Below are 10714 nucleotides of genomic sequence, written 5' to 3'. Positions count from 1 at the left end.
ACTACACTCACCTACCCATTGTTTAACAACATTAAATCCACTATGAAAAAAAAATTAAATTAATTTTTTTTTATTTCCACTTTTACCCTTCATTTTCAAATGAAAAGCTCAATTTCTTTTAAAAAATAAATCATGGAAAAGAGAAAGTAGAGATTTCCTTTAATCCAAAAAAAAAAAAAAAAATTCAAGAAATCAATGTAGTAAGATTCAAAAATAGGCTATTAAATAATTTTAGAGAAGGGTTTGAAAATATTTTCTTTGGGTACAAACTTTGAAAATTCAAAATTTAGGATACAAAATATAATTGAGAGTAAAGTTTAGGGTGGTAAAGTGTAATTTTTTTTTTTTTTTTTAGGGATTAAGATAAAGGACAATTGGGTCTTTCATGTGGTGACATACTTTTTCATCTAAATTAACAGCAAACTTGACGTCGGGGTGCAAATTGTAATAAGGGTCATAGTTTGAGGTGCAAAACATGAATTCAAAAAGTTTATGGTGTAAACTATAATTAAGAATATAATTTAGAGTGGTAAAGTGTAATTTCCCTAAAGTCTTAATAAATTTGCTTTGTTAAATATCCAATTTTAAATATACTTACTTAAAAAAATGTATATGAAAGTAAAATTTTCAATTTGGATATTAAATTTCTTACAATAAATTAACCAAAATCATTTCTGCAATAAATATGCTTATTTAATATTTGCACTAAATAATTTTCTTACATTAATAAATATACATAATTAATTTTCTAGCATTAAACACACATATTTAATTATGAAAAATAATTTATTATTGCAATAAAAGATTTGCCATAATTAATTTTTCTTATTTTGATAAATAAAAGTAGTTAAGTTTCTAGTATTAAATGTACTTATGTGTCAAATGTTTACCACTCATTAAATTTACTAGAAAATAAATTATTCCAACATTAAATATCCAACATTAAATATATTTGTTTAAATAATTTTTTGACTCATTAAAATTATTAAAAAATAAATTTTCTCAATTTAGATATTAAATTTCTTGCAATAAATTAATGAAAAAAATTATTACAATAATATACCTGTTTAATATTTCCATTAATTACTTTGTCTTAAATTAAAAAACACAAATAATTGATTTTCTAGCATTAAAAATTCTTGCAAATAAAATTTCTTGATGCTTATTAAATTTAATTGGTAATCACATTGTCATTGTTTAGTTATTAAGTGTCCTGTAATAACATATTTTTTTTATAAAAAATATTATTTGCAACAAATTCTTACATTGATAAATATGAGTAGTTAATTATTTAGTATTAAATGTATGTTAGAAATACTTAGTATTCTGAGGTGTAATTGGTTACCTGACTTTATTTGATTTTATTACCAATCGTAGGCTAAGAAAAATGGCGTTTTTCCTAATCTAATACGGACGGATAAAAAATCTTGATTCTTGAGTTTGGAAGTCTGGTTATGTGTGGGGAAAGTGCTAGGCACCCCACAATGCTTGTCTGTAGACAGTCCTTTGTTTTGGTAAAATCTAAATTTTCAAACATTAGCAATTTAAACAAGTTATTAGCATTAGCTTTCACGACTTTAAATGAATCGAGCTTTGAGGTTTGGTTTCAGAAAGGCTGTAGTCTTGATTGATGCTTCCCTAGTGTGTTTGGAGTTGTTGCCAAATTTTCACGACGAAAATCCGGCAACATTTTGCCTTATTTCTTAACAAAAATTTGGCAGCACTTCGCCTCAGGTGTGTCATAGCGCGCAAAAAACTATTCTCACCAAATGCAAAACCCTATTAGATTTTCAACCAATGTCACTCAGGTGACATGGATCGAGACAATCTCACTGCGATGATCATGTACACAATATAGCATGAATAAGCACCTACATCAATTGCCTTCAGCGCATACCCATACTACAAGGTCAAGAGCACTCATAACTAGAGAGCGTTGCTCTCTTAGCCACAAGAGTCCATCATACAAAGTGCATGATCACCCACATAGAAGCATATATAGATATGCATACATCATGCACAATGCTATCACACAAAGCGGGAAAGTAAACTAAACATTGCCAACGTTCCAAAGGTAAGGCCTAGCAAGGTACAAGAAATATAAATCAGAAATTGCCATACCCAAGGAATGCGGCCCAAGCAAAGTGCAAGAAAGATAAATGATACATGCCTACATCCAAAGGGTATGACCCAACAAGGTACAGGAAATATAAAGCAAACATATGTCATACCCTAGGAATTCCACATAAAGCTAGATACAAGGATGAGAACCCTAAAACTAGGCTCTAAAAAAAGGCTAAGAGAGAGAGAGAGAGAGTCAGATAACCACACGGGGAGTCTAAACCTCCAAATCTACTAAACATTGCCCTTTTGGGCTTGCGTCTTATTGCTTGCATCGTTGCCCTTTTTGCTTGCACCTAGGAAGTTGTGCCCTTGCTCTAAGCGTCCATATGCAATGTCAAAGGAAACAAGCCAATAGACAAGCACAGAAACAACTAGAAAGAAGGCTTACAAAAGAGCAAACTAACGAAGAGAGCCAAATGGGGGCGAACAAGCATGTTAAACACACTAAGGGGCGCACAAACATGTTATCAAACAAAAGGGGGTGTTCTAGGAGGACAAATGTAGGTTTGGACTGGGTGACAATAGCTTCATTAGTTTGGAGTACGAACAACACACGTGCCATCAAGCAAAATTCCTAAAAGGGACTCGAAGTGCCTGTAGACACTGCATTTTGTATCCTTTATAATTCAGGCCCTCGTTCCCCAATGATGTTAAAATTGTAAGACCCAAGGTTTGTTTAGAACCCAATTAGATGTTAAATTGACTTGAGAAATGTTAAAATGGAAATAGAACTTTTAATGAGCAAATAAATCTATTTTTGGAAAAGTAAGCTAAGGAAGCTCTCAACATGCGCCTGCAAGAATCAACCTGCATGTGTGGACACAATGGAATGGAATCGCCACCTAGTTTTTGCAATGGACTAGGAACCATATATGTAGCGTCCTTTCGAGGAATGGCCTATTGATCTTACTATTAGAGATATGGGCTCGGAGTTATGGTACAGACCTGGGAAGGTGTTAGACACCCAAAAATGTCTAACCCTAAGGTTAGTTTCCCTTCATTGTACCTTATGTCTTAACCCTATTAAAGGCACACTCAATATTGTTTTTCTAACTCTCTCTCTCTCTCTCTCTCTCTCTCTCTCTCTCTCTTTCTCTCTCTCTCACACACACACACACTAACATTAATCTAACAATCAACATGGCATTAATCATCCCAAAAGACCTAATCATACATCTATCATGGCAATCAACCAAAGCCTAACGTACATCTAATCATGCATACCATCACATCATAGATCCTAAAATTCATTTAGCATGGCATCCCCTAACATACATCTAGCATACATGTCACTTCATCCAAGCATTCATCTAATCATGACATAACATAACATATCATCTTAAACAAAGCAACACATGTATCATCAAATCAAAGCTAGGATATATGCAATAAGCACATCATGTCATCATTAAAAGCATTGCATATACATATTTCATCAAAGAAGGGTAAAGCTTATAAACAAATGCATGCATGTACATATGAGTGCATGACTCACCTTGCTTACCTTACAACAACTCAGCACTATGCATGAGCATATGAATGCGTGATCATGGCAAAAAAATAAAGAAAACACAAGATAAACCCTAATTCTAACATGTGAAAAGCAAACAAGCAAACAAATATGTGAAATAAATACTTAAAACCAAGAATACATGAAAAGGGATCTAAAACAAAAGTATACATGTGAAAGCAGAAACAAAAATAGATAAAACAAAATTAGGGTTTCTAGGCTAGTTCATGCACAGGCATGAACAACCTAGCGTGCGCATAATCAAGCCTACATGTGTAGGCAGGATTACGCGCACGTGGGTTTTTGCCTAGAAACCCTAGAAAAATAACAAAGATTTAAAATACTAAATCTAACATCCTAACATACTATCTTGACATACAAAAAACGTAAACCTAGACTACATAAACATATAACAACATATTATAACAAGAAAATGAAGCAAATAGAAGGATTAAAGCATTAAAAAAAAAAAGTAAAAGAAAAGTTTAGACTAGATATCCCAAATAAAATCTTTTCAAGCTTGATTTTTGACCGTTTCCCTCAAAAAAAAACATTCACAATCAACAAATAGAGTGATTAGTAATATTAAACTCAAAGATCAAGGCTAGAAAAAGCCTTAATCAAAAGAAAATTGACTTGAGAATGTTTTGTGAAAAACTTTCTCTTTGATTCACTATTTCTAGTGAATCTTAGTGTTTTCCCTTGGGATTTTAGTGTGTTTTGAAAATATGCCATGTAAGGCTACTTATAGTGTGAAAATAAGGGTTTGGAACAACTCCCAAATGATGTGGGATTCGTTTTAAACCTCAACATTAATGCAGAAAACTTACTGCAAACAACTTGCCTTGTTTAGTTCCTGGAACTCACTATGCGTGTGTAGGATCGTGCCTGTATGCGCATGCAAAAAATTTGTGTGCATAGGCCAATTCTTGCATGCGCATAGCGAGAGTTTTCTTGGCCTTACTTTTCCAAAAATAGTTTTATTTACTCATTAAAAGTTATATTTTTCACATGTTCATGTATGAATGCCATAGGTGTTGAGTTATTGTAAGGTAAGTCATGCACTTATATGTACATGCATCTATTTCTTCTAAAGGCTTTACCATTCTTTGATGAATATGTTTATGCAAGTCTATATGCAATGCTTTAAATGATGACATTGTTTGTGTGCTGCCCATATCCTTGCCTTGATTTAATGTTACATGCTCCTGCCTTGGATGTGATGTGATGACATATATGATGGTAACATACTAGGGTTATGTTATGCCATGCTAGATGAATGCTAGGTTGGTTTGACATTTATGCTAGATGAATGTTAGGAGATGCCATGATAGATGAATGATTAGGTTTTTTTTTTTTTTGGATAATTGATGCCATATTGATTGTTAGATGTATGCTAGTGTGTGTGTGAGAGAGTATAGATGCAATATTGAGTGTGCCTTTAATGGGGTTAAGACATAAGACACAATGAGAAGAAGACAACCTTAGGATTGGACGGTTTTGGGTGCCTAACACCTTCCCAAGACTGTACCTTAACTCTGAACTCATATCTCTGGTAGTTAGATCAAAAAGGTCCTTTCTTAAGAGAACGCTATATATATGGTTCCTAGACCATCACAAAAACTAGGTGGCAACTCCCACATCCATTGTGTCCATAGTGGTGGCTCCGTTGGGGATGATCAGTTTAATTCCTATGTGTCCTATGTCTTAACCTTAATAAAGGCTTATACAAAAATTGTTTGCATACACATTCACTTGGTTCTATTGTCCCTTTACCTCGGTTGGTGATGAGTGGGAAGATGGAAGGCTCCATTCACGCCCAAGTCTTTCGAAGTTCATCCTACCAACTCATAATTAGTGTCATTACCTATGATGGGTTTTAAGTACGTTAAAGGTTTGCCACCAATCCACAAAGGTCCACTTAGGCCCTCAGTTGGAATCATGACCCACCTAACTGTGGGTGACCTACTTATCGATTCCTTTAGCCTAAAAGATCTTACCCACACTTAGAGAGATCTTAGATCCTATCAAAAGAGGATACCCTTTATATATCTCTTGTTTGTTCAACCATATACCTCTGTTCACCTAATTCTAAAGGACAAATAAAAGATATAAATTGGGGGATGACCCAAGAGTTATGGTATACCCTAAGATGTGTGGGATAAAAGAAAAGAAGTTCTCACATGTAAGAGGCTTGTCCCTAAAATCCAAGGGTATATCTTAACTTGAAAGGTTCATAAAACCATAGCCTAATTGCTACATAAGCCCAAAACGAAAAGCCCTTTGTGGGTTTGTGTCTTTTTGCTTACATATTTGCCATTTTTGTTTGCGCCTAGGAGGTGATACCCTTGCTCCAAGTGTCTATGCTCCATGTGTGTACATGCAATGACAACAAAGACTGGCACGCACAAAGACTGACACGCACAAACCTGCGAAGGGCAAAAAGTATGTTAAAGCCTAGATCTACGTAGGCAACATGGAGATAAAACATAGAAGCAAGCAAGCAAACATAGACATGCATAAAGGAAATGATCTAAACCCTTTGATATATGCTTAGGTGTATGGATGTAGGCCTAGACCACAAGATCTAGATCTAGATCTACACCCTACCTAAAGGGCCAAAACACAAGAAAAAGGTACATCAAGAGACAAAAAAGGCTATAGGAGCATATTGCACAGCAACCAAACATGTATATCTAGACATATGAACATGGCATGGAGTGCATAAAGATATAGATCTAAGCACAAGCATGGCAAAGAGCAGATAAACAAATAGATCTAAGCATAAACATTGCAAGGAGCACATAGACATGTAGATCTAAGCATAAACATGGCAAGGAGCACATAGGCATGTAGATTTAAGCATAAACTTGACAAAAAGCAAATGGCATATGGATTTAAGCATAAACATAGCATTTAGGCATATCTTAGCCCAAAAAGGCTAGGCCAACATCATCAAAGCATTAAAACATGGCAAAAAGCAAAGAGACATGCTAGGAAAGCCATAGAACATGCTAGGAGGCAAACTAAAGCAGTGAATATGCTAGGAAATGCAATAAAACATATTATAAAGCAATATCAAGCAAAGGGTGTAGATCATAGCTAAAAGGCTACATCTACACCCTTTAAACCTTAAATCCAAGGTCCTAAGACCAAGGAGAGGAAAAAGAGTGCAAGAACACTACCTTTTGATTATTGAGAGAAGAGAGGAATCAAAGGTTTTTTTAATGTGTTTGGGAGAGAATTTAGAGAGGAAAAGAGAGAGAATCTACCGAGGAAATGCTTCAAAATTTGCCCAATTCCATTTTTTTTTTTTTACCTAAGGGAGGTTTGGGGGTATTTATAATGAAAAAAGTGACCTTTCAGTGTCCATCAACTTGGATTGACTTGATAAAGGCCTTCCTTGGTTTGAATTAGGTTGATCTTGGTGTCCCTAGAAAGGTTTTGGATGTGTAGTTTTTGGAAAACTAAAAAACTTGGAAATCCAAAGGTTGGATCGAAAGTTATGTTCTCAAGAAGCAAGCTAATGTGCTTTGCACGGTTTTCAAGATATCTCAACTGTTTTAACTCCAATTTTGACCAATGAATAGTTGTAGGAAAATGAATTCAATAATCTTTGCAATGACGCCTAGTCTCAACCCGTTTTGACGATCATATCAAAATTTTCTAGGGCCCTCAGGAGTCAACTCCGAATCAAACTTGGTCAAAGTTGACGAAAATCTTCGAATAGCTTGGGTTTGATGTAAAAGCATGAGAAATGTTGTTTTGGAGTGGTTCTGACCAATTTTGACCTTTGGTTAACCTTGTGTTGACTAGGAGCATTTTGGTCAATTTAACCTAAAAAGGCACTTTGAGTGCTTTGATACCCGAATAGGTTGCGCCATGTCAATTTAGATGTTTCCAAGGCCCACTGGAAGAAAGTTAATATTTTTGAGATTTTTGAGGTTTGGCATGCAAATTGAGGGCAAATAAAATACAGTATCTATATTGTATAAATAAATATATAATGGTGCCCTTGTAAAAAGTAAACACTTGTATATTTGCTAAGAAGAAAATAAGAATGAGTAAGCATTCTTATTATACAATTGTGGTATAATGGTGCCAAATTTTACAAAATATGCGTCCTTTATTATTGTGAATCTATGGAAAAGTTTTTGTTCCTATGAGATGTTTAAAGTATATTAAGACTACTAGCCTTATGTAGATGCTAATTGATGATGCTGGGATCGTCAGTAAAGAGTTTCGTCTAGAGCGGAACCATCCACGAGTTAACTTGATTAAAAGACAGTCCAAGAAGAAGATAAGGGCACCGGTGTAGGGCCTGCCAACGAGCCTCCGATGCCAAAGTTAGAATAACTAGCAATGAGAGAATGATAAGAGTATATTATTTTTGAAGATTATGTTTGTGTACCTTCTGTGCGGGCCTTACCAATGGGTATATATAAGATCTCTTTTCCTAGCTGTTGGCCTTGCTTTGATGGTCGAATCATTGCAGGATTCGTAACGCCTATGCGAGGTATTAAATGGACAGAATGATCTTCCAACAGCGCTAAAGACGGTTGTTCGTTTGTGTAATGCCTCACCATAACTGCAAGATGATGGTGGAGTCTTTGTCAGGCAGTTCTCAGTATCGTCCTTTATTATCGTCCTTTCATGGCGGACGGATATATCTTCAGGTCCATCACTAATAAATTTACATCTCTTGCCATATTTATATGAGTTGAGAAATTGTAGAAAATTAATTAGGAGTGTACAAATTTTTATCCAACAAGTATTTTGGACTAGTGGATAAGATTTAGTGAAATAAATTTTGTGCTAAAAAAATCACCAAGGGCAAAAAGGGATATTAAGAAAAACATTATTGGCTATATGGGTTATTTTGAAATTGTGGATAATTTATTGTGGATTTGAAATATAAATGATTCTTGTTAAATCCAACAAAGTGAGCCAAATAGGAAATGTTTGTGGTAAAAAAATTATAAATTTTTAGCTACAGTTTAATACCTCCATAATCAAGACATTTCTTCTTATTGTGTATGATGAAAAACTCTACAACTGTATGTGTCATATTTTATGTAATTAGCATATCTTATAAACAAAACGCACTTATTATTAGTGTCTACCGGTTCTAATTCTATGAGTATAGATTCTAGTGCTTGTATTTCATCATAGCAAAGAATTATGGGGAGAAGATGCAAATTAATTCAACACTAAAAGGTTTGCTTCTAAGTCACTTATAAATGACCAATTCATTCCATTTATTGCTATATTGGAAGCTTCTTTGTTTATTTATTTATTTTTTTTTTTTTTTTTTTCACTTCAATGACAAGAACTACAACCATAAACCTCGTGGTACCATGGAAGAAATTCTCCTCAATGAAAAAAACTTACAAATATTAATATTGTAAGTAGCTACCCACCATTTTCTACACTTTCCATATGGAGCTACAGTTACAATTTTATTCTCCTATATACTCTTCAATAGATTTCAATTATATTAAAAACTTTGGTGCTTTCAGTTATGGAAACAAACTAACTTATTCCACTGTCTGAAGCTTAAGCTTTGGTGTTTCTTGAAATTGTTTTCTTAGGAATGGCAACGGGTCGAGTTCGAATCAGGTTTTTTCATACCCGGACCCGACCCGCGGCCCGAACCCAGCCCGTTTATTAAACGGGTTTTTTTCCTAGGGCCCAGACCCGCCCCGTTGGGCCCCACAGGCTCCGTTTAGCCCAACCAAATTTGGGCCCAATTCGCGGCCCAAATCATGGCCCAACCGGAAAAAAAAATAAAAAAATAAAAAAATAAAAAAAAAATGCAGACTTACAAAACCCCTCTCAGATACTTTGGCTTAAGATTGTAACAAGAACAACGAAATCCAAATTTCAAAACTGTGAACCTCACATACAAAGCAGATCCATTTACTGAAACTCTGAAGTAAACAAAATGGGAAAACCTTGAGCTTCTTTCACTGAGCTCTCCAGCTTCTAAGCTAAACCAGCTAATCCAAAAGGAACAAAGTTGAACAAAAACACAAATCACACCCACTATTCAAAACAACCACAAAAGCACAAATCCACTACAACCACATTCAACTCTTCTTTTATCATTTATATATATATACACAAAAATGTTTGATTTAGCTACAGAATAGAATAGACCGAGTACATCAATATCAACAAAATTTTTTTTTGAAGAAAAGTAGAGAACAGTATAGATAGAGACCAACGACGAGAGCTTGGGACAGCAACGAGAGGGACCGACGGTGAGAGCTATGGCGACTATGAGAGGTTGGACAGTTGGGCCGGCAGTGAGATTGAGAGTGAGTGAGTGAGCTTGGGACGGCGGAGAGAGGGACCGACGGTGAGCTACGACGACGGCGAGGTGAGTGAGTGAGTGAGAGTGGCGAGACTGAGCTGAAGAGATTGTGAGTGTGAGGCGACGTGAGTTCTGAGTTGCTGCTGAAGAAATGAGAGATTAGGGTTAGATTATAGGTATATATATATAGATATATATATATATATATAGAGAGAGAGAGAGAGAGAGAGAGAGAGAGAGAGAGAGAGAGGGTATTTTTGTAATTTCAGGGTACTGGGTTTTTATCCAGGCTGGGTTTCGAGTTGGGTCTCAGATTTTTTTATAAAACTCGAACCCGACCTGGACCTGCTTCGGGTTTTTTTTATAAAAACCCATACCCGACTCTATTCCTAATCAGACTGGGTAAAACTCGGCCCATTAGGGTCGGGTACCCATGAGTCGGGCAAAAATTGTCATCCCTATGTTTTCTAAGGGTATGCTAACAGAGAGACAACATATTTTGGATTGAATTAAAATGATTAAACACGGATTTGGATTTTTTTTTTTTTTTTTAAAGAATGAACTTGATTTTATTATTAAATTTGGGTGGCCAAATTGGCTAAATCATGCTGAACAACATAAAGCAATGGATTGCGGACTTCCTCCAATGCAATGGCATCCTGATTGAGTGGCTCCACTGAAGCAATAGTTTTGCCACCTGCCTTCAAGGGCTCAATGATTGACGTGGAATCGCCTTTGAGTACTACTTCGGTTATACCTGTTTC

Source organism: Quercus lobata, chromosome 5 (assembly GCF_001633185.2).
Source record: "Quercus lobata isolate SW786 chromosome 5, ValleyOak3.0 Primary Assembly, whole genome shotgun sequence".
Lineage (NCBI taxonomy): Eukaryota > Viridiplantae > Streptophyta > Magnoliopsida > Fagales > Fagaceae > Quercus > Quercus lobata.
This window is presented reverse-complemented; position numbering follows the sequence as displayed.